This window comes from Mixophyes fleayi, chromosome 9 (genome assembly GCF_038048845.1).
Source record: "Mixophyes fleayi isolate aMixFle1 chromosome 9, aMixFle1.hap1, whole genome shotgun sequence".
NCBI lineage: Eukaryota > Metazoa > Chordata > Amphibia > Anura > Limnodynastidae > Mixophyes > Mixophyes fleayi.
The window spans coordinates 222,558-248,522 of record NC_134410.1 but is presented as its reverse complement, the minus strand read 5'-3'; the positions used below and the strand labels follow the sequence as shown (position 1 = coordinate 248,522).

The 25,965-nt window shown below is 46.0% G+C and overlaps 1 protein-coding gene across 3 annotated transcripts in view; it reads right to left on the bottom strand.

Moving 5' to 3' along the window:
• Window positions 1-25,965, bottom strand: part of EXOC3L2 (exocyst complex component 3 like 2) — a 76,875-nt gene that overhangs the window by 32,462 nt on the left and 18,448 nt on the right. Inside the window, exons 1-2 of one of the 3 annotated variants that reach the window (XM_075186149.1) lie at window positions 24,570-24,689; window positions 7,109-7,242 (exon numbers count right to left, since the gene is read on the bottom strand). The gene's annotated coding sequence lies outside the window, so the exon portion shown is untranslated. Of the gene's footprint in view, window positions 1-283; window positions 371-7,108; window positions 7,243-24,569; window positions 24,690-25,965 lie in introns of those variants that run through there. The other 2 variants (XM_075186147.1, XM_075186146.1) reach the window with 2 other exon arrangements.

Genomic DNA, 25,965 nt, shown 5'->3' with positions numbered 1-25,965 from the left:
AAACACCTATGTACTGGCATAAGCACCCACTAAATCATTTATGAATTGGCATAAACACCTACTAACTCACCTATGCACCGGCATAAACACCCACTAACTCACCTATGCACCGGCATAAACCAATGGTCATACAGAGTTTTATATTTAGAAATAGCAAAAATAAAGCCAGACCTATAGGAATAAGCAGTGTATGTACAGACCCACAATCTGTCACACAAACACACACAGAATATAATAACTCAGATGCCCGCACACATAAGCACACAATGGTTCTCCCACTTACCCAGCTGACACCAGCCCACCGTCGCCCTGATCTTAGTGCATCTCTCTGCTATTCCTGCGCGTGTGTTTAAGTGTGCAGAATATAAATGGAGACAGGAAGCCTCCCTTCCCTTCCCATCCCATTCCTGTCACCTCTTTCCCCTCCCCATCCACAGGAAACCTTGGCCAGTCTTAAGGAAATGCCAAGGTCTCTTGACCTGGTGGCAGCCATCTTTAAATATACCGCTGAGGAAATGAGAGGGATGTGAAGGCACGAAAAACACATTTGGAAATGAAAACACAACAAGTGTTCTGTTTTTTTCCTTAAAAAGAAAAGAAAATAAGATTTAGTTCATACCATGTGGTTCACATTCTTCCCAGTCGATTATTTGGGTCCATCATGTGTCCTTCTGTATTGTGCTTTTATATGGTGTATTTAATAGATCTTTATAGATATAATATTCTTATTGGCTTCTGAGAATGTCAACCTACTCCCTACATTTAATATAATCATAATAAGTTACGTAAATTTGCTGTAGTGTGTTTGTGAATCTATTTACCAGGGCTGTAACTAGGACTGTGCGATAGGAGCGATCGCCTAGGACGCAATGCTGGAGCAGTTTATGAATATTTTAGGTTCATTTGGTTAAAATTCAGGATAGGGGGCAGCATATTTGATTCTCGCCCCAGGTGCTAAAATGTAAAGTTACGGCTCTCCTATTTACTATTTAGACAATAAAACATTCAGAGACACTGAAGATGGACGAAATCTACTCTGACAACTTAAGCGCAAATATATGTCCTGGAGTTTACTTAGTGCTCTGAGCCAAGCGAAAAGTACACAAAATGCATACATTTTTATTAGATACACTTTAAGGATATCCCAAATCAATAGCGTAAGATATCCTTTAAGGGCATACTATGTAATGGTTCATAAAATTAAAATCTCCCACCCAAAAAGCCTGACTAGCTGTAGTGCTGCCAGCCTAGGCTGGTACCGGCAGAATCGGTTCAGCGCTGGGCTGGGTTGAACCCACTGTCAGGCGCCCTCCCTGGGGTTCTCCCATGGAGCGGGGACGGCCGCCTGTTAGTTCCTACTTCCTTGACTACTCTTCTGGATTGCACCTATTTCTACCTTCTGTTGTGACCTTGGCTTCCTGACCATTCTCCTGGATTGCGCTACTCTCATCTGCGTATTGGATCATTCCTCGGTACCTCCTCCTCCTGATTTGGCTAGACCCTGACTTCTCTTATCCATCACTACACTGGTAACTGTCTTGGAGGACCACAACCTGCGTACCCCTTGCACTCAAGTCCAAGTCTCTGTGTGCGGATCCCTGGTGAACACCAGTGGTATGTTAGACTCCGCACCTCCTTGTTCAGTAACGAAAATACTAGTTAGTGGTTCCTGCTATTCAAAAGCCGACACCCACAAAAAGAGTGGGTTCCCCCTCATTTATAACTAGGCCATGGGAAATACCCCAAAATTAAATATGACTGCACTGCCGCTAAGAGCTGACTCGCGATGTGCTCGTCATATGTGGGGTTATTGTCCAGTTTCCGATTTGGGTCACACAAAATGAGGGACCTCACAGTTTTACTGATGGATCATGATGACATTTAAGATAAAAGGTCAGTCATCTGTTATTAGATCCCCAGAACCCAATATACCATTTTATGATATCATTGCTGCACAATACACAGGTTTCCGAGAATAGAAGGAAGTAATGCAGGCAGCAGGAAATCTGCCATAGAATAGATAATTCTGTCCAGAAAGAGACTTTTCTGTGTCTGTAATGTAGACAACCCAGTGGCTGGAGCTCTGAGAGATCGTATCATGTCAGTGTATTCATCTCCACCTCTACACAGGATTACATTTTACTTGCCAAACTGGATCTTATTGCTGAGTATTGGCCAAGAGTCTTCCCTGCTTTAATATCAGGAGGAAAACTCTGAGAGAGTTTCTTTAGTTCCTCAGTAGCTGATAGCTCCAGCTTTGTACCATTCACTTGTTTTTCTAGTCAGTGTCACGGTTGGGCTGCAGGACTGTGCTACCGACTGGTATTGACACAACTAAACAAGGAGGTGCGTAGTCTAAAGCACCCCCGGTAGTCACCAGGGAACCCTGCAAGGAGGTATGGACTTGGCTGCGTGAGGTGCACAGGTTGCGGTTATCCAGGTTACTCACCAGTGTGGTAGTGTGGAACAGGAATGGTGGGACGCTCCGGGTCAGACGGCAAACAGGAGCGAAGTACCCAAGGATAATGCAGAGAATGGTCAGAGGGAAGCCAGAGGTCAGAACCAAACAGACAAGAGCGGTACCCAGGCTAACACGAGAGAGTAGTCCGGGGATAAAGCCAAAGATCAGAGCCAAATCACAATTACAGGAACCGAACCAAAACTCTGGCACCAGATACAACCAGAAAGAGGTTTAAATAGAGGGAAGTGTTCCTTGATAGGCAGAGGTGATTAGGTGATCAGCTGCAGCTGAACCGCCGGCGAGCAGGGGAAGCGCGTCTTGTTGCCTAGCAATGGGACGCAAACATCATTGCGTATGCACGCGCAGCATAGCTATCCGGAATCAGGAGAAGCGTCCTGTTGCTGGGTAACGAGGCGCCATCATTGAAAACAGACAGGCGTCCATCACCGACACCTAAAAGAAGTGTGGGGACGCGCCTGACAGCAAGCTTCAGATATCATGCCACTAAGATGGCATCTGTATCACTACTATCAGTTACATAATGGAAAGAATGAGGCTGAATGTTAAAAAAACAGCCAAAAAAAAGCAGGGATACAAATGACTTTGTACTTTACAATGGGAGCAGTTGGGTGCACCATGGTGACTCACTGCGAGTCTGTAACGAAACTCAGGGTAGATGGATTCAGGTGTCAACCTAGTTTAGCGCTGGTCATGCAGAGGTTCGAAGTCTAATGAGCTCCCCGATCTTCACCAATAACCGTTGCAAAGCGGGATGGGCTGTGCTGCTAGGAGCTCACAGGTCGCGGTCCACTGGTCTGCCTCTAGATGTAGCACACGGGATGGTGATAGAGAATAGTTTACAGGAATGGCAGACAATGGAAGAGCGTAGTCAAGAAAGCCAGGTCTGGAATTACAGGCCGGCAACGAAGTACAGAAATCAGAAGAGCGGATAGTCAGCAAGCCAAGAACGGTGCACTTCGTTAGGAGAACAGAGAAAGGTCAGCCAAGCAAATGGACTGGTACAAAGGAATCAGGAGAGGCACAGGGAAGGCACAAGGCACAGTCAAAAGCAGGAGTCCGGTAACCTACAAGCTGCTCTGACACTGAACGAGTATCAGAGTGAGGTTTAAATACACTATTGGTTCAATTTCCGCTGACACCCGGAAGTGTGGCTCCAACGGAGAAGGCAGAGACGGTGCTGGAGCAAGGAGAGGTAAGTTTCGTGACAATACCCCCTGTCATAAGGATGGACTCCGAACACCGTAAAAGAGTTTGATGAGAAATGTCTTATGTTGTTTGAGGAGATGGGGAGCATGAAGATCAAATGCTTTAACACAGGAGAGCTCTTCTGGCCCATAGCCTTTCCAGTGTACCAGGAATTGTAAGATACCTTTGGAAATGCGGGAGTCCAAGATTTGTTTAACTTCGTACTCCAATTGATCCTGATCCAAAACTGTCGGAGGATGTTTGAAAGTGGTGGAAAATTGGTTAGTAACCACAGGTTTCAAGAGAGATACATAGAAGATGTTGAGTATGCGCAACGAGGAAGGAAGTCTTAATCTTAAGGACACTGGGTTAATAATTTAGAAATCTCAAAAGATCTGAAGAATTTAGGTGCTGTTGGACTGAGGATGGTATGCTGATGATAAGTTGAGTTTGATCCCAATTTTACCACAGACACGATATGCAGAGAACATCCATGGAGGCAAAAGACCTGCTTAATAAAGAGTTTGGCGAAAGTGTCGGAAGAAGGTAGGCTTTTAAGAGGTACAAAATGGGCGGCTCTGGAAAAAATGGTCGGTGATGATCCAAATGACTGTACAAGATCTAAAGGAAGGAAGATCATTGATGAAATCCATTGAAGCTGGGGCCATGGGTAATCAGGAACTGGTAACGGAATGAGAGGACCATAAGGTTTTCTTCGGGGAACCTTGTGTTGAACACATTCTGGACAGGCAAGGATAAAATCTCTTGACATTGTTGCGCAGCGAGGACCACCAGTAGTTCCGAGACAGATGGGCTTCACTTCCGGGAACTCGCAGGTCACGGTCCTCTAGACTGCCACTAGATGTAACACGGCGGTAGCCGGAGATGGGGGTAATCTGAAGCAGGTCTACAGGTCGGGGACTGGTGCACCAAGGACAGGGAGGCACAGAATCGGTATCCTGGAAGAGCATCAAATAAACCGGGAACTGGTGCACTGATGGTCAGAGGAGTGCAGAATCAGGATCCAAAAGGGGTAGTCAAACAAGCAGAGGACTGGTACACGAAGGGTTAACAAAGGCAGAAGCACTATCCAAGAAGGAATCACAAGGGAAGCCAAGGTCAGCAGCAATACAGCATAACAGGGAGTCAGTCTGGAAATGGATATCTCTTGGTCTAACAGTGCTGCAGTGTCAGAGTAAGCTTTATATACTGTGCAGATGAATATGCTGCGTCTCAGCCAAGATCATGTGATCATCTGAAGCAGGAACTGCTGACCTCTACACAGAGGCAGAGGAAATCAGCAGCACAGGAGCGTGGAGCAGGTAAGTTTGTGGCAGACTCATGGTGAATCGTGGTGGCTGATGATGACTCACAGCGACTCATGGTGAATCATGATGATTCCCAGCGACTCAAGGTGAATCATGGCGACTCAAGTGCTGAAGTGGAATACTTAGATTTCATTTCACGGGACGGGGTTATATAAATGAGATAAATGTAAAGATCAGAGGCGTTCACTGTCTTACCTACCCGTTTATACCAATCATTGATATAGGAGACAAATATGAAATTTAGGAAGGTGATAAAATGATATGTTGGAGTTTACCGTCATCATTTTCAGGTAAATCCACAAATATAGGCATATGCCCTGAAAATGTCCCTGAGGCTCTAACATGACCCATAATAAGTCACTGACCTCATGTATCCATGGTAAATGGAGAGGAGGGGGCAGGTCAATATAAATAAGAACCTGAGGAATTCACCAGGATTATCAAAGAACCGTGTCCTACCAAATGCAGAAAATCAGGAGTTGATCATCCAATAGGCTGCAGCCTAGGGCGTGAGGCATTGTGGCGTCATCCTTGTGCGGGTGCCCCCTCAGCAGTGCTCAGTCACACCTCGGTTCTGCGATACAGCTCTGATTTCATGAAAACAAAATGAGTGACACAGGTTGCTCTGCCCCAGTTAAAAAGCTAAGTGGAGCCGAGTTTTGAAAAGACGGAAACATAAACATCAGTGGGAGGGCTGAAGATGCTTGATTTTAAATTAGGATTAAGTTTGTTTTTACCTACAGCGTATTAGCTGGAGTGGACGGCGAGGGGGCTTCAGAGCTTATTAGACCCTCTCTGGACAACTACACAGTTTAATAAATACATCTATGTTTGTTAATAAACTATTCTATTCCACAATTATACTACATTGTAGACAATATCAGGATTCTGCTCCTATCTAATCACTCTTTATTTTATTATCATTTTATCATTTCAGAATAATTCCGAAACATTATTCCTCCACCTATATCTTTGCATTCACAATTTCCATCTCTTTTTTCCACATACACACCATATTTTTATCTCATTTCTCCATCCCTATTTCCACCAAACACCATTTATCCTAATAACACACACACCAGATCCAGCTTGTTATATATTATAATAACACTCGTTATGGGACTTCTTCCATCTACCATCCCCACCTCTTGTTCCAGAGCTCACATGTACCCTATATATTCTGATCACTACCCAATGTGGAGCACAGATCTCTGGTGGTGATACAACGCGGGCCCCTGACCTCTGGTGGTGATACAACGCGGGCCTCTGACCTCTGGTGGTGATACAACGTGGGCCCCTGACCTCTGGTGGTGATACAATGCGGGCCCCTGACCTCTGGTAGTGATACAACGCGGGCCCCTGACCTCTGGTGGTGATACAATGTGGGCCTCTGACCTCTGGTGGTGATACAATGCAGGCCCCTGACCTCTGGTAGTGATACAACGCAGGCCCCTGACCTCTGGTGGTGATACAACGCGGGCCTCTGACCTCTGGTGGTGATACAACGTGGGCCCCTGACCTCTGGTGGTGATACAATGCGGGCCCCTGACCTCTGGTAGTGATACAACGCGGGCCCCTGACCTCTGGTGGTGATACAATGTGGGCCCCTGACCTCTGGTGGTGATACAATGCGGGCCCCTGACCTCTGGTAGTGATACAACGCGGGCCCCTGACCTCTGGTGGTGATACAATGTGGGCCCCTGACCTCTGGTAGTGATACAACGCAGGCCCCTGACCTCTGGTGGTGATACAATGTGGGCCCCTGACCTCTGGTAGTGATACAACGCGGGCCCCTGACCTCTGGTGGTGATACAATGTGGGCCCCTGACCTCTGGAGAGACAGATGGTAAAGATAGCCCTGACCATAGGAGCTTGCAATCTGAGAGGTGTGGGGAACACTCGATACATAAATTAGTGGAATAACAGTTGTAGCTGGAGGTGGGAAAAGTGCTGCTGTGAGGCCATAGTATTTCATGACTGGTATGTCTATGCCTTTACCGTTGGGTCGGTACAGTTGGAATGAGTTGGGACATCGGAAGATGGACAAGTAGACAGTCATTGTGGAAATTTTATGACATTTTAAGGCATTAAGCTGCTGGCAGCCCTGACTGACCTTCATCATTTATCTTCACTGAATTTCCTTCCTTTTGCTTTTGTGCTGCTTGGGCACTCGTGTGGATATCTGCCAGCTCTGACAAGCTGTGTGCCAGGTAATGTTCTTTGGTTTCATGCCAGGACACGTGTACCCTATGGACACAGAAATAGCACCAATGAGGAACTTAGAAGGCAGCAATGACATCTGATCTCAGCTGAACTGAGATGGGATCTAGTAGATCTTCTAAACATCTCTGTCCCTGGTGTGGTTACTCCACAGTAAAACTCTGTCATTTCCCATTTCCCTCATAAATATTTAGTTGTTTTATATTGTTTTATAGTTAGAAGAAAAACTGATCTTAGGAACTATACATAGTAAGTAAAATATAAATAAAAAGAGTAAGTAGATCAAACACTGAGGGGATGAGAAAACAATAACCTGCTGAATCCTGACTATATATAAAATAACTCAGTTATAATATTGCCAGCGAGCTTCACCTATAGACTAATTGACCAGCACAAAGTCCATCCAATATTGAAGCATGCCAGTTATTCATTATCTTCATTATTATCTTGATTGCCTTCTCTCCAGGGTATAAAACCAGCCCAGTAAAATACTAACAAAGAGATCTGCCCATAAAACAGCAATATTAGAAGTAAACAGTAATTATGTGTAATAAGGACTCAAGTTTATCGCTGGTAATATATGAATAAAGGTACAAGTATAACAGTTGGCTCATATATAATAATTATTAATAATAATAATAATAATAATAATAATTAACTATATTTAATAGTTAATCAAATACAATGTATTACAAATGTCAATAGATATAGCTGTTTTTGCATGGGGAGTACTTGCCTTTAAAAGCTGAGTGCAGGTAAGATTCAACCCAGTTAAAAGGCATTGCAATCATCATGTTAAAATTCAGATTTGATTCATGTTTTAGTTAATGTAGGCTAGAAGGAAAAGGCTTTGGTGTGAGTTGGTCAGCATAACATTCCCTCTTTCAATCCAGAATGTAGCTTTCATACAGAGTATAGCTAGAAGTAGCTATAATAGCATTAATAATGTATTTAGTGAGTTCAGAGGAATAAAGTATTTTTGCTTATATACACCACCTGTTTATTTGGGATCCTCCACAATAAGATTAAAAAATGGTGTGACCACACCCAGGAGAAGGTCAGGCAGCTCAGTGAGGAGCTCAGGCAGCTCAGTGAGGAGCTCCGTCAGCTCAGTGAGGAGGGCAGGCAGCTCAGTGAGGAGGGCAGGCAGCTCAGTGAGGAGGAAAGGCAGCTCAGCGAGGAGGAAAGGCAGCTCAGCGAGGAGGAAAGGCAGCTCAGCGAGGACAAACAGCTCAGCGAGGACAAACAGCTCAGCGAGGAGGACAGGCAGCTCAGTGAGGAGGGCAGGCAGCTCAGTGAGGAGGGCAGGCAGCTCAGTGAGGAGGAAAGGCAGCTCAGCGAGGAGGAAAGGCAGCTCAGCGAGGACAAACAGCTCAGCGAGGACAAACAGCTCAGCGAGGAGGACAGGCAGCTCAGTGAGGAGCTCAGGCAGCTCATTGATTAGGACAAATAGCTCTGTGAGGAGGACAGGCAGCTCAGCGAGGAGGACAGGCAGCTCAGCGAGGAGGACAGGCAGCTCAGCGAGGAGGACAGGCAGCTCAGTGAGGAGCTCAGGCAGCTCAGTGAGGAGCTCAGGCAGCTCTCCTAGGGGCAAATGATTTAAATGCGAGTCGCTTCACACTTTTTTTTACTGCGTGCAATGTAATCCAATTACAAACCCAGCATTAATGGTCACGTCTGAAAATTTCATTTGCTCACCTAGAAGTACGAGCAAAAATTAGCAGAGTAGCCCTATTTTCAGATGCGAGATCATTACCATAATGTTTGCAAATTAATTACTCTCGAGACTTTCAATGTGGAAAGAGACTTGACTTGATAGTTTTCAATCCTTATCTCCTTGATAAGGATTGAAAAGTAACGGCTATGTATTAAAAAACTTTTCAGGGACAGCAGTGCCGATAACCTGCTGTCCCTGAGAAGTGATCACCTGATCATCGCAGTCTTTTCTCATTTTTCAAGGCTGCGGTGATCTTCTCTTTTTTTTTTCTTCTTTTTTTTTTTTTGTTAGTGCGCATGTGCCGACTGAATAGTTGGTGCATGCGCAGTAACATCCTGGCCGGCAAACTGCAGGATGAGTGACAGGGAGGGATCACATGATCTTCAGAGAAGAGCTGGACAGCGCAAAAGTTTTCAGATATGTTAATGTATGCCAGCTTCAGATGGCGCCAGCTTCAGATGGCTCCAGCTTCAGATGGCACCAGCTTCAGATGGCTCCAGCTTCAGATGGCACCAGCTTCAGATGGCTCCAGCTTCAGATGGCACCAGCTTCAGATGGCTCCAGCTTCAGATGGCACCAGCTTCAGATGGCTCCAGCTTCAGATGGCACCAGCTTCAGATGGCTCCAGCTTCAGATGGCTCCAGCTTCAGATGGCACCAGCTTCAGATGGCTCCAGCTTCAGATGGCACCAGCTTCAGATGGCTCCAGCTTCAGATGGCTCCAGCTTCAGATGGCACCAGCTTCAGATGGCTCCAGCTTCAGATGGCTCCAGCTTCAGATGGCACCAGCTTCAGATGGCTCCAGCTTCAGATGGCACCAGCTTCAGATGGCTCCAGCTTCAGATGGCTCCAGCTTCAGATGGCTCCAGCTTCAGATGGCACCAGCTTCAGATGGCTCCAGCTTCAGATGGCACCAGCTTCAGATGGCTCCAGCTTCAGATGGCTCCAGCTTCAGATGGCACCAGCTTCAGATGGCTCCAGCTTCAGATGGCACCAGCTTCAGATGGCTCCAGCTTCAGATGGCACCAGCTTCAGATGGCTCCAGCTTCAGATGGCACCAGCTTCAGATGGCTCCAGCTTCAGATGGAGTACATTAACATGTAAAAAAAGAGAAAAGTTTCTCTAGTTGAACTTTCATACATAGCGGTTCTGAGCACTTCCCATACACTGTTATGGGGAGTGCTCAGAAAAATGATAGGAAATGCAAAGCAGCAGATATCTGAGATATCTGCTGCGATGCTTCAATGGTACATAGTGATTTCACAGTAAACCCCCGAAAACTGTTGTTTCCGGGGGTTTACCACAGGAAAAATGCTTGGTAAATAGACCCCAATGTGCGAGGAAAGTCATGAAATCTCCTCCTTAGGGGACCTATATGGTGTATACACCGAAGTGGTGTATAGGTGGTGTATAGGTGTGATACACCTATATGGTATATACACCGAAGTAGTGTATAGGTGGTGTATAGGTGTGATACACCTATATGGTGTATACACCGAAGTGGTGTATAGGTGGTGTATAGGTGTGATACACCTATATGGTGTACACCAGAAAACATGAGCAGAGATTTCAGTAAAATCTCTGACGCAAGGTGTCTCTGTGGATGTTCTGGAGACACCTCACACCGAAGTGACTGTTCCGTAAAAGTACAAGAATGTAACACTGCCACCTGCTGGTTATGGAAATGTTTTTTATTTTAAATGTCAAATAACTGCTTCTCGGCCTTTTGGCGATGATCAAGTGAGAACCTGTCCGAGTGAGGGGCCCAGAGCCCCCCTTGCAAGATATGGGAAAGCTGATACTAGGGGCCAGGTAAAGCTGCTAATGTGCCCCCCGGGCGGGCCATAAATCACAGGTGTTACACCTTGTTAGCACCCTGCACGTTACACCACTTTCATTTCTATGGACTCACCTTCCTTTTGCCCCGGCCTTATGGCTGGGCAGGAAAATGTTTATAATAGCCGAGCTATTTATTACACTTTTTATAAGTCACTATGTCACCGTCACTTTTGTGAGTGGGTGGGGGGAGTGTTCCACGGATTGCAGGGGTGCGGCTAGACCCTTATGAGCTCTGTATCCCTGAAGATCTAGGGCAGTGGTCAGGGAACAGGGGTAAATTACCCCAAATGGGGTAAAAATGAAATTCCTGGGGGTAATGCTGCCGATTCACATGCTGTCAATTGGATTGTAGACCCCTTTAAATGTGAAATTGCTGTTGTACCAGAAGAGCCTCAAGGGTTGGCAGAGGCACTTCTTGAGCTTCGATGCAATAATGAAGCACGCACTGCATTTGAAAACAAAGCAGATCTGTCAGATTTTTGGATGTCAACAGATGCAAAGACATTCAAAATTGCACATGAGGATGCAGTCAAAAAGTTCCTGGATTATGCAACAACCTACTTTTGCGAACAAGGATTTTCCACTCTAACGAACATAAAAATAAAGCAGAGAAATCGATTGGACGCTGAAGACTGCATCCAAATTGCTCTGACATCAAAATGCCCCAATATTGATGCTCTCGTAACAAAAATGAAGCAACATCATTTCTCCAAAACCTGAAGTTTTGAAGTTGAAGCTTTCAAAGAAATTTTGAATAGATTCAATAAAATTTAGAATTCCAATAACTAATAATATATGATTTCCTTCCTTTCAAATCAAGGGGGTAACGTCGGCGTATCTAAATATATTTGGGGGTAAAAAAGTTCCCTGACCCCTGATCTAGGGGGTGTTGTGTCGCTCTTAGATTCGGGGCCCCCTGAACCCCATTGTTGCCCATCCTTCCAGGGGTGGGCCAGTTGTCGCACCCTGGGTGAAGCTTCGGTGGATCCCTGGGATAAAGGGGCTTCCCTAGTCATACGACGTAGACCCATTCCCCTAAGGGACCTTTATGTTCTGGTGGTCAGGGACTACAGCTCTTCCTCTTTACAGGAGGGCCATGTACCGCTCCCTTGTACATGTTTTTAAGTTTATACACTTTATTTTATGAGCACTTGGGCACGTAAGAAACTGTTCCTAGGCTTTCAATGAAAAAACCTGGCAAAATAATGCTGAGAAATCCCTGCAATTCACTCACAAAACCTTTAATATAAACAAGCTCTTTAATAGGCTGATGTTCTCCCCATGTTTGCGTGGGTTTCCTCGGGGTGCTTCGGTTTCCTCCCACACTCCAAAAACATACTGGTAGGTTAATTGGCTGCTATCAAATTGACCCTAATCTGTCTCTCTATGTCTGTTTGTGTGTGTATGTTAGGGACCTTAAACTGTAAGCTCCAATGGGGCAGGGACTGATGTGAGTTCTCTGTACAGCGCTGCGGAATTAGTGGCGCTATATAAATAAATGGTGATGATGACGATGATAAGAGGGTGGTCTCATGCACCATTGTGCTGACCACTGTGTCGTTTAAAAGGTTGCAGTGACCTGTGTGTTACACTAGATGGCACACAGGAGCTTTGTGTATTTTTGATAAAGATTACCATGAAAACAAATATATTAAAATTAACCCCTCACTCTCAATACACATATAATACAGACAGTCCCGCTGTCCCCTCACTCTCAGGACACATGTAATACAGACAGTCCTGATGATCCCTCACTCTCAGGACACATGTAATACAGACAGTCCCGCTGTCCCCTCACTCTCAGGACACATGTAATACAGACAGTCCCGCTGTCCCCTCACTCTCAGGACACATGTAATACAGATAGTCCCAGTGTCCCCTCACTTTCATGACACATGTAATACAGACAGTCCCGGTGTCCTCTCACTCTCAGGACACATGTAATACAGACAGTCCCGCTGTCCCCTCACTCTCAGGACACATGTAATACAGACAGTCCCGCTGTCCCTTCACTCTCAGGACACATGTAATACAGACAGTCCCGCTGTCCCCTCACTCTCAGGACACATGTAATACAGACAGTCCCGGTGTCCCCTCACTCTCATGACACATGTAATACAGATAGTCCCAGTGTCCCCTCACTTTCATGACACATGTAATACAGACAGTCCCAGTGTCCCCTCACTTTCATGACACATGTAATACAGACAGTCCCGGTGTCCCCTCACTCTCAGGACACATGTAATACAGACAGTCCTGATGATCCCTCACTCTCAGGACACATGTAATACAGACAGTCCCAGTGTCCCCTCACTCTCATGACACATGTAATACAGACAGTCCCGCTGTCCCCTCACTCTCAGGAGACATGTAATACAGACAGTCCCGCTGTCCCCTCACTCTCAGGACACATGTAATACAGACAGTCCCGGTGTCCCCTCACTCTCAGGACACATGTAATACAGATAGTCCCAGTGTCCCCTCACTTTCATGACACATGTAATACAGACAGTCCCGCTGTCCCCTCACTCTCAGGACACATGTAATACAGACAGTCCCGGTGTCCCCTCACTCTCAGGACACATGTAATACAGACAGTCCTGATGATCCCTCACTCTCAGGACACATGTAATACAGACAGTCCCAGTGTCCCCTCACTCTCATGACACATGTAATACAGACAGTCCCAGTGTCCCCTCACTCTCAGGACACATGTAATACAGACAATCCCGGTGTCCTCTCACTCTCAGGACACATGTAATACAGACAGTCCCGATGTCCCCTCACTCTCAAGACACATGTAATACAGACAGTCCCGGTGTCCCCTCACTCTCATGACAGATATAATAGACAGTCCCAGTGTCCCCTCACTCTCATGACACATGTAATACAGACAGTCCCGGTGTCCTCTCACTCTCAGGACACATGTAATACAGACAGTCCCAGTGTCCCCTCACTCTCATGACACATGTAATACAGACAGTCCCGATGTCCCCTCACTCTCAGGACACATGTAATACAGACAGTCCTGATGTCCCCTCACTCACAGGACATATGTAATACAGACAGTCCAGTGTCCCCTCACTCTCAGGACACATGTAATACAGACTGTCCTGATGTCCCCTCACTCTCAGAACACATGTAATACAGACAGTCCTGATGTCCCCTCACTCTCAGGACACATGTAATACAGACAGTCCTGATGTCCCCTCTCTCTCAGGACACATGTAATACAGACAGTCCCTGTGTCCCCTCTCTCTCAGGACACATGTAATACAGACAGTCCTGATGTCCCCTCTCTCTCAGTACACATGTAATACAGAAAGTCCTGATGTCCCCTCTCTCTCAGGACACATGTAATAGAGACAGTCCAGTGTCCCCTCAGTCTCAGGACACATGTAATACAGACAGTCCAGTGTCCCCTCAGTCTCAGGACACATGTAATACAAACAGTCCCTGTGTCCCCTCTCTCTCAGGACACATGTAATACAGACAGTCCTGATGTCCCCTCTCTCTCAGTACACATGTAATACAGAAAGTCCTGATGTCCCCTCTCTCTCAGGACACATGTAATAGAGACAGTCCAGTGTCCCCTCAGTCTCAGGACACATGTAATACAAACAGTCCCGGTGTCCCCTCACTCTCAGGACACATGTAATACAGACAGTCCCGGTGTCCTCTCACTCTCAGGACACATGTAATACAGACAGTCCCTGTGTCCTCTCACTCTCAGGGCACATGTAATACAGACAGTCCCTGTGTCCCCTCTCTCTTAGGACACATGTAATACAGAAAGTCCTGATGTCCCCTCACTTTCAGGACACATGTAATAGAGACAGTCCCTGTGTCCCCTCTCTCTTAGGACACATGTAATACAGAAAGTCCTGATGTCCCCTCACTTTCAGGACACATGTAATACAGACAGTCCAGTGTACCCTAACTCTCAGGACACATGTAATACAGACAGTCCCGGTGTCCCCTCACTCTCAGGACACATGTAATACAGAAAGTCCTGATGTCCCCTCACTTTCAGGACACATGTAATAGAGACAGTCCAGTGTCCCCTCAGTCTCAGGACACATGTAATACAAACAGTCCCGGTGTCCCCTCACTCTCAGGACACATGTAATACAGACAGTCCAGTGTACCCTAACTCTCAGGACACATGTAATACAGACAGTCCCGGTGTCCCCTCACTCTCAGGACACATGTAATACAGACAGTTCTGATGTCCCCTCACTCTCAGGACACATGTAATACAGACAGTCCCTGTGTCCCCTCTCTCTTAGGACACATGTAATACAGAAAGTCCTGATGTCCCCTCACTTTCAGGACACATGTAATACAGACAGTCCAGTGTACCCTAACTCTCAGGACACATGTAATACAGACAGTCCCGGTGTCCCCTCACTCTCAGGACACATGTAATACAGACAGTTCTGATGTCCCCTCACTCTCAGGACACATGTAATACAGACAGTCCAGTGTACCCTCTCTCTCAGGACACATGTAATACAGACAGTCCCGGTGTCCTCTCACTCTCAGGACACATGTAATACAGACAGTCCCTGTGTCCTCTCACTCTCAGGACACATGTAATACAGACAGTCCCGGTGTCCCCTCACTCTCAGGACACATGTAATACAGACAGTCCCGGTGTCCCCTCTCTCTCAGTACACATGTAATACAGACAGTAGTGGTGTCCCCTCACTCTCAGGACACATATAATACAGACAGTCCCGGTGTCCTCTCACTCTCAGGACACATGTAATACAGACAGTCCCTGTGTCCCCTCACTCTCAGGAGACATGTAATACAGACAGTCCCTGTGTCCCCTCACTCTCAGGACACATATAATACAGACAGTCCTGGTGTCCCCTCACTCTCAGGACACATGTAATACAGACAGTCCTGGTGTCCCCTCACTCTCAGTACACATATAATACAGACAGTCCTGGTGTCCCCTCACTCTCAGGACACATGTAATACAGACAGTCCCGGTCTCCCCTCACTCTCAGGACACATGTAATACAGACAGTCCTGATGTCTCCTCACTCTCAGTACACATGTAATACAGACAGTCCTGATGTCTCCTCACTCTCAATACACATGTAATACAGACAGTCCTGGTGTCCCCTCACTCTCAGGACACATATAATACAGACAGTCCTGGTGTCCCCTCACTCTCAGGACACATGTAATACAGACAGTCCCGGTGTCCTCTCACTCTCAGGACACATGTAATACAGACAGTCCTGGTGTCCCCTCACTCTCAGGACACATGTAATACAGACAGTCCTGGTGTCCTCTCACTCTCAGGACACATGTAATACAGACAGTCCCTGTGTCCTCTCACTCTCAGGACACATGTAATACAGACAGTCCTGGTGTCCCTTCACTCTCAGGACATATGTAATACAGACAGTCCCGGTGTCTTCTCACTCTCAGGACACATGTAATACAGACAGTCCTGATGTCCCCTCTCTCTCAGTACACATGTAATACAGAAAGTCCTGATGTCCCCTCTCTCTCAGGACACATGTAATAGAGACAGTCCAGTGTCCCCTCAGTCTCAGGACACATGTAATACAGACAGTCCAGTGTCCCCTCAGTCTCAGGACACATGTAATACAAACAGTCCCTGTGTCCCCTCTCTCTCAGGACACATGTAATACAGACAGTCCTGATGTCCCCTCTCTCTCAGTACACATGTAATACAGAAAGTCCTGATGTCCCCTCTCTCTCAGGACACATGTAATAGAGACAGTCCAGTGTCCCCTCAGTCTCAGGACACATGTAATACAAACAGTCCCGGTGTCCCCTCACTCTCAGGACACATGTAATACAGACAGTCCCGGTGTCCTCTCACTCTCAGGACACATGTAATACAGACAGTCCCTGTGTCCTCTCACTCTCAGGGCACATGTAATACAGACAGTCCCTGTGTCCCCTCTCTCTTAGGACACATGTAATACAGAAAGTCCTGATGTCCCCTCACTTTCAGGACACATGTAATAGAGACAGTCCCTGTGTCCCCTCTCTCTTAGGACACATGTAATACAGAAAGTCCTGATGTCCCCTCACTTTCAGGACACATGTAATACAGACAGTCCAGTGTACCCTAACTCTCAGGACACATGTAATACAGACAGTCCCGGTGTCCCCTCACTCTCAGGACACATGTAATACAGAAAGTCCTGATGTCCCCTCACTTTCAGGACACATGTAATAGAGACAGTCCAGTGTCCCCTCAGTCTCAGGACACATGTAATACAAACAGTCCCGGTGTCCCCTCACTCTCAGGACACATGTAATACAGACAGTCCAGTGTACCCTAACTCTCAGGACACATGTAATACAGACAGTCCCGGTGTCCCCTCACTCTCAGGACACATGTAATACAGACAGTTCTGATGTCCCCTCACTCTCAGGACACATGTAATACAGACAGTCCCTGTGTCCCCTCTCTCTTAGGACACATGTAATACAGAAAGTCCTGATGTCCCCTCACTTTCAGGACACATGTAATACAGACAGTCCAGTGTACCCTAACTCTCAGGACACATGTAATACAGACAGTCCCGGTGTCCCCTCACTCTCAGGACACATGTAATACAGACAGTTCTGATGTCCCCTCACTCTCAGGACACATGTAATACAGACAGTCCAGTGTACCCTCTCTCTCAGGACACATGTAATACAGACAGTCCCGGTGTCCTCTCACTCTCAGGACACATGTAATACAGACAGTCCCTGTGTCCTCTCACTCTCAGGACACATGTAATACAGACAGTCCCGGTGTCCCCTCACTCTCAGGACACATGTAATACAGACAGTCCCGGTGTCCCCTCTCTCTCAGTACACATGTAATACAGACAGTCCTGGTGTCCCCTCACTCTCAGGACACATATAATACAGACAGTCCCGGTGTCCTCTCACTCTCAGGACACATGTAATACAGACAGTCCCTGTGTCCCCTCACTCTCAGGAGACATGTAATACAGACAGTCCCTGTGTCCCCTCACTCTCAGGACACATATAATACAGACAGTCCTGGTGTCCCCTCACTCTCAGGACACATGTAATACAGACAGTCCTGGTGTCCCCTCACTCTCAGTACACATATAATACAGACAGTCCTGGTGTCCCCTCACTCTCAGGACACATGTAATACAGACAGTCCCGGTCTCCCCTCACTCTCAGGACACATGTAATACAGACAGTCCTGATGTCTCCTCACTCTCAGTACACATGTAATACAGACAGTCCTGATGTCTCCTCACTCTCAATACACATGTAATACAGACAGTCCTGGTGTCCCCTCACTCTCAGGACACATATAATACAGACAGTCCTGGTGTCCCCTCACTCTCAGGACACATGTAATACAGACAGTCCCGGTGTCCTCTCACTCTCAGGACACATGTAATACAGACAGTCCTGGTGTCCCCTCACTCTCAGGACACATGTAATACAGACAGTCCTGGTGTCCTCTCACTCTCAGGACACATGTAATACAGACAGTCCCTGTGTCCTCTCACTCTCAGGACACATGTAATACAGACAGTCCTGGTGTCCCTTCACTCTCAGGACATATGTAATACAGACAGTCCCGGTGTCTTCTCACTCTCAGGACACATGTAATACAGACAGTCCTGATGTCTCCTCACTCTCAGTACACATGTAATACAGACAGTCCTGGTGTCCCCTCACTCTCAGGACACATGTAATACAGACAGTCCCGGTGTCCTCTCACTCTCAGGACACATGTAATACAGACAGTCCCGGTGTCTTCTCACTCTCAGGACACATATAATACAGACAGTCCTGGTGTCCCCTCACTCTCAGGACACATGTAATACAGACAGTCCTGGTGTCCCCTCACTCTCAGGACACATATAATACAGACAGTCCTGGTGTCCCCTCACTCTCAGGACACATGTAATACAGACAGTCCCGGTGTCCCCTCACTCTCAGGACACATGTAATACAGACAGTCCTGATGTCTCCTCACTCTCAGTACACATGTAATACAGACAGTCCTGATGTCTCCTCACTCTCAGGACACATATAATACAGACAGTCCTGGTCTCCCCTCACTCTCAGGACACATGTAATACAGACAGTCCTGATGTCTCCTCACTCTCAGGACACATGTAATACAGACAGTCCCGGTGTCCTCTCACTCTCAGGACACATGTAATACAGACAGTCCCGGTGTCCCCTCACTCTCAGGACACATGTAATACAGACAGTCCCGGTGTCCCCTCTCTCTCAGGACACATGTAATACAGACAGTCCTGATGTCTCCTCACTCTCAGTACACATGTAATACAGACAGTCCTGGTGTCTTCTCACTCTCAGGACACATGTAATACAGACAATCCTGGTGTCCCCTCACTCTCAGGAGACATGTAATACAGACAGTCCTGATGTCTCCTCACTCTCAGTACACATGTAATACAGACAGTCCCGGTGTCCCCTCAGGACACATGTAATACAGACAGTCCTGGTATCCCCTCACTCTCAGGACACATGTAATACAGACAGTCCCTGTGTCCCCTCACTCTCAGGAGACATGTAATACAGACAGTCCCGGTGTCCCCTCACTCTCAGGACACATGTAATACAGACAGTCCCGGTGTCTTCTCACTCTCAGGACACATATAATACAGACAGTCCTGGTGTCCCCTCACTCTCAGGAGACATGTAATACAGACAGTCCTGATGTCTCCTCACTCTCAGTACACATGTAATACAGACAGTCCTGATGTCTCCTCACTCTCAGTACACATGTAATACAGACAGTCCTGGTGTCCCCTCACTCTCAGGAGACATGTAATACAGACAGTCCCGGTGTCCCCTCACTCTCAGGAGACATGTAATACAGACAGTCCCGGTGTCCCCTCACTCTCAGGACACATATAATACAGACAGTCCTGGTGTCCCCTCACTCTCAGGACACATATAATACAGACAGTCCTGGTGTCCCCTCACTCTCAGGACACATGTAATACAGACAGTCCTGGTGTCCCCTCACTCTCAGGACACATATAATACAGACAGTCCCGGTGTCCTCTCACTCTCAGGAGACATGTAATACAGACAGTCCTGGTGTCCCCTCACTCTCAGGACACATGTAATACAGACAGTCCCGGTGTCCCCTCACTCTCAGGACACATGTAATACAGACAGTCCCGGTGTCCCCTCACTCTCAGGACACATGTAATACAGACAGTCCCGATGTCCCCTCACTCTCAGGACATATGTAATACAGACAGTCCTGGTGTTGTACACAGTAGACTAGAATGGCAAATCTACTTTAAAATTTGCTTTTATTTTTATTTTGAATAGTTTTTATGTCTTAAATGTCTTTTTTATTTATTGTCTTTTACTTCACTTGTACTTGTGGTTTTATGAGGACTCGATGCTGCTTTCATACACATCTGCAAAATATTTACTTTGTTGAACTATTATGTTACCTATATGTTACAGTTTTACTTGCTGAAAAATCTAAAACCATAAAGATACTATATCTGCACAGATCACATCAATAAATAGTTTGTTCTAGAAAATTCGTTCTGCAAATTCTTGCAATAAATTTTATCTGCAAATCTCCATAAAGTGCTCTCTATGTGGACAGCAGGTCATGTTATGTAAATGAGTAGCAGTATTAGAGAGACAATGGAGGTCATGTACGAAGGTCAGACAGGATCACACTGAAGCTGTGTCTAGCAGTAGGCTCATTTACATCCTTGCACACAGTGAAACAAGTTGTTACAAAGAGTTTCAAGAAACATTCAGTGCACACATTAGTCAAAGTTACATTAAATATGTCAAGTGCTGCAGGTACAATCGGATCAAGGCAGCTGCAAGGTGATGCTGTTCCTAATCTTATCCTAGTGGGGGGGGGGTGACAAAGGGAATGCAATATACACCCCCTTGAAAACCTGGGTCGGCCCCTCTGCTGGAGAATAATCACAGGGTTTTGCTAATTTCAATGCACCACAAAGTTTCCACTTTCAGCTCGTTACCACTACTGCCCTATCTCTAGGTGTAATGTGTGGAGGGGGAGGTACGGCGCTGCAGATACGAATCAGAATGCTCCAATCACTGCTGCCTGCAGTCTCCAGATTGGTGGACTGTACAGTCCAATGGGAGCTGAGCACTGGTGCGCCATTGGACAGTGATACAGAGTACAACCAATAATAACTGGTGAAGCACTGGGTAGAACATCATTTGTTCTTGCATATGATTGGCTGCAGCAGAACAGGCGATACACTGCTAAAGGCTGGAGGGGAAAGTCCTTTTAGGAAGCAGAGGTGCTCCCAGGAAATTGGTTGTAGATAGTTTTCTGACTTCTCAAATTGGAAGTATTATTGGACATTATATACTCAGCCAGGCAGAAAGTAAATGAATCCCAATTGTAAAGCGCTATGGAATTTGCTGGCGCTATATAAATAAATGTTGATGATGATGAATGTTGATGAATGAATTGTCCAATACTGTCAATAAAATAGCCAATGAAACTATGTCAGCATTAGTTAAATTCACAGAGGAAGTAGGAACCCAAATCTCCCTTTCTTGGCCTGACCTCTTACCCTCATTCCTGTGTGTCCAACTTCCTCTCTGCGATCTCCATCTGGATGACCCAACAGTTCCAAATGTGACCCAAACTTAACTTGTCCACCTGTCTCCCTGCTAATATCTCCTCTCCCACCTGTATCTCCCTCACAGTCATCACTATCCCCCCTGATCCCCACGTGCACTGCCTTGGTGTTAACCCCTGAGATTTACACATCCAGCCCCTCTTGCAGTCCTGCCACCAGGCCCGGCGCTCCCATTAGGCAAGGTTAGGCAGTTGCCTAGGGCGCCGGGCTCTGGAGGGCGCCACAGAATGAAAATTACTTTAAAACTGTGCAGCGACCGCTGACCATACCTTTCACGGCCGCCGCACAGCGTTCAGATAAATACACGGGGAGGGGGGGAAGAGGCTATTGATTAACACTGCCGCCTCTCTGCTCCATCTCCTCCCCTCCATTCACTGTCGGGCCGTGACATCATCATCACGGCCCGACAGTGTCAATGAGTGGAGGGGAGGAGACGGAGCAGAGAGGAGCAGCTTTATGCAGGCAAGGTAAGGAAAGATGTGGGGGGGGGGGGGGGGGAGTGACAGTGTGCCGGGTGCTGATTTTCAAAGTGCTCCTGCGGCGGGAAGGGGGGGGGGCGCCGATTTTCAAAGTGTTCCTGCGGCGTGGGGGGAGCAGTGGCGCCGATTTTGACAAAGTGCCTAGGGCGCCAAGGACCCTAGCACCGGCCCTGCCTGCCACCTCCACCTCTGCAACATTGACAATATATGCCCCTTCCTCCCTCAAGAAGCAAATGAAACCCTGATCAGTATACAGATAATAATTGGAACAAGGTAACCAAGCAGAGATATAGTCAAGAAGGAATCGGTCAATACACGGAAAACAATAGCAGAAGTAGCTGACGGGGGAAAACTTAAATAATCAGGTAATGCAATCAAGAAGTTGCTGTGTTTAAATAGCCCAATGCTTCCTTTGATTGGTCGCTCACTAGAAACACTCAAGCACTTTGCATTAAGTAATTAGAAATCCCAAGGATAGTTTCTCAAGAAGAATTTTGTCTCAGTGGCTGATGAATAAAGCAACAAACCAACATCGCATGATTCAGTTCCTGGCATTATTCATCCCTCTGAAGGAATCTCTGATGGGTGATCCTTTTCTAGGTTCTTTTCTGGGTCCATAAATTGTACCAGGTACAGTTCCGATGTTGTACACAGTACAACAGTGTACAGTAGAATACACCATTCTTTTAATACATTTGCAGGATTTTAATGCCCAGGTTATGGATCCTCCTGGAAAGGTTTCTATTGAGTTGAGTGAGAAGCTGGATATATCTGGATGGTATCTAGAAGTTTTGAAACACTGCTCTAACATCTCAATTTTTACCCAACTCTGAACTGGGAATTTAATTTAATGTTGACTGTGGACAGCCAAACCTTATCGTCAGCTACAATTTCCTTTTAATTTCAGAGCTTGTAGATGAATGAAGCAAGAACAGACGTGGTGAGGACTGAAATGAAAACTGGATGATATCTGCAATTTGTGATAAAAATTACTTTTAGGAAGTAGAACTATGTTATAAGCAAATTGAGCTGTAGGTAAGATATCCATCCATTCAATCTGTACATAACAAATACATAATCTGAGGTATTGCCCCAAAGTTTGGTTAGTGCACCCAGTTTACCTTTTAGAGTGCAGGTGAAAGCCTGAAGATAAATTTAATCTTATTCCCAGCACCAGACAAAAGCTTCTCCAGAACTGTGAAATAATTTGAACTCCTTGATTGTTTATCTGTGATGCCACAAAAACCAGACACTACTTGGATCACCAAACTGCCTGTTCAGCACCAGGGAGACCGCAAGTGGGAATGAAGTGAGTTATTTTAGTAAAATCATCTATAACTACTAGAATGGTGGAGAATACAACAACAGGACTTTAGCACCAACTAACACACCAGAACAGAACATGTGAGGAAACGAGCTGACAGAACAATTGTTGAGTGAGCACGGACTATGTTGAATGAAGCAGGTCTGAAGAAAAGATTTTGGGGCGTAAGCAGTGTCCACTGCAGTCTACCTTAAAAACCGAGCGCCCACTGTAGCTGTGAAGGTAAAACACCACTGAAGGCGTGGTCTGGTAAAAAGCCAAGTGTCAGCCATCTCCGTGTATTCGGCTGTAAGGCGTATGCATATATTCCTGAAGAAAAGCGATGTAAGTTACATTCCAAGTCAGTGGAGCACATTATGTTCAGGTACTGCCATCAGGGCAGAGGATACAGACTTTGGGACTTTAACAACAAACGTTTTATCAAATTCAGAGATGTGGTGTTTCACGACAACACGCCACCTAGTGGAACAGCAACCCCATGAAAAGTTAGTGACACTGGATGTTCAGGCAGCAGAAAACGTGTCTGTGTCAGAAAATGTAATTGCGGAAACCCAACCATGAGGTCAGTGATTGCCATCTCCACTATCCATGATTTGTTGTTGTATCGGCTTGACTTTGACTCTGCATTCTTGAAGGGAGAATTGTTAGAGGAGACTTACATGGAGCCACCTGAACACTACAAGAAGGGTGTCTATCAAGAAGGTAAAGTCTGCCTCCTAAAGAAGTCACTTTATGAACAAAGTGGTCGATGTTGGTACATAAAACTTGATGCTGGACTGCAAGACATGGACTTTAATAAGTCAGAGACTGATCATTGTCTGTATCGCAAAACCATAGAGGAAAAGATAGTTGTCTACATTGATGATCTGTTACTAGCAGGACAAGAGAGACACATCACCAGTACCAAACACCTGTTAAAACAGACATTCCAATGAAAGGATCTAGGTCCTGCAAACAAGCTGTTCGGCATCAGGATCCTGCAAAATTTGAATGATGGAACTGTTACAATTGATCCACAGACATACATCGAAAATATACTTACAAAATATGAGTTGTTTGAAGCAAAACCAGATAACACACCTGTGGATAAAAGCTTAAAAATGACAAAGGAAATGTAACCAACAAGCAGCAAAGAGATAGAGGAAATGAGCAAAACCCTTTACAGAAATGCTGTTGGAAGCTTAATGTTTGCAACTATTAAGACTCAACCAAACATCACATATGATGTGAATTGTGTGAACCAATCTGCAATCAATCTTGAGTAAAAAAACATTAGACTAAAGTCAAAAGAATTACAAGAATTGATTATTTGTTTTGTTTACTAACCCTTCAATTCTTGTTACAGGATAAAGAGACTTTATTGAAAAATGTGATTCTGGATAAGATAAAATTGTTTCTCTTTGTGACAGGAGACGTTGCTAAGCGAGGAGGGGTGTTAGCATATAGGAGCGCTTTCATCTCCCCTGCTGCATTGTTATGGCAACTGCAAAAAGATCCTCAGTGTTCAGGTGAGGAAACAGGAAGTGGGAGCCACTTCCTGTCTGACCAGTAAAAAAATGGACGCAGTATTGTTAGCTGCGCTCTGTATGTATATATATAAGTCCCTCAAAGTCTGGTAGAAGGTGACCGAAGGCTCCCCACTACCTATATATACATAAGGGAGGAGTCTGTCTGCCCACAATATCTATATATAAGAGTGTGGGGCATATTTAATAAAGCACGATAGTGCTTTTAACGGGTCATTAAGGTCCCACAGTGTCCTCCGCAAATTTATTAAGGGGGCATCGCAGCAGATATCATGGATATCTGCTGCTTTGCACTCCTCTTCGTTTTTGGGAGCAGTCACCATTCAACAGAATGGTGACTGCTCCTGGCCGCAATCTAACAAGTCCCGAAAAAACATTTTTTTCGGGAACTTGTCATGTTAATGTACAGCTGGAGCTGTCGTACATCATCCGAATTGAGGAAATCTAATGCTGTCAGCTCTGCTCCGACGAGCAGAACTGGACAGCGCATGTGTGGAGGGATCACATGATCCCTCCCTATCACTCAGCGCTCTCTCTCTGCAACTATCGTTGCAGAGACAGAGAGGGGATCTGTGTGCGGATGTCCAGTTCTTGGAACTGGACATGCGCAATTGAAGAGTGAAGAGAAGACCCGAAGACAGCGCTTCCGAAGAGGGGGGTAAGTATGATTTTTTTTATCACTGAAACAGCAGTTTTTCGGAACTGCTGTTTCTGTGCAGGGCTGTACATAAATGTGAGAAGTAGTTCAATCCTTATCATTGCGATAAGGATTGAAAACTACTTTTCACTTTATGTGAATATTGATAAATGTGCCCCTGTATCTGCAACAACTACTGCATACAGGGACCTGTACTGCAATAATACTGTCTCTGCCTGAACTGCACCTGTACTACCAAAGTCAACTATTGTGAGTACATTATGTTGTTATCATCTTTAATAAACAGAAACCTGTTTAAGTTACAAAAGCGTTGGGGCTTCACATCCACATTAACACAGCTGAACATCTTTATTAACATCAAAAGGTATAACCAACAGAAGGAGGGCACAAGGATGAGGATGAAGGAGGGCCACAGGGTGATGGAGGCCACAGGGTGATGGAGGCCACAAGGTGATGGAGGCCACAGGGTGATAATAGAGCACAGTGTGATGAATGAGGACCCAGTGTGATTTGGAGAAGACACAGTATGAAATGGAGG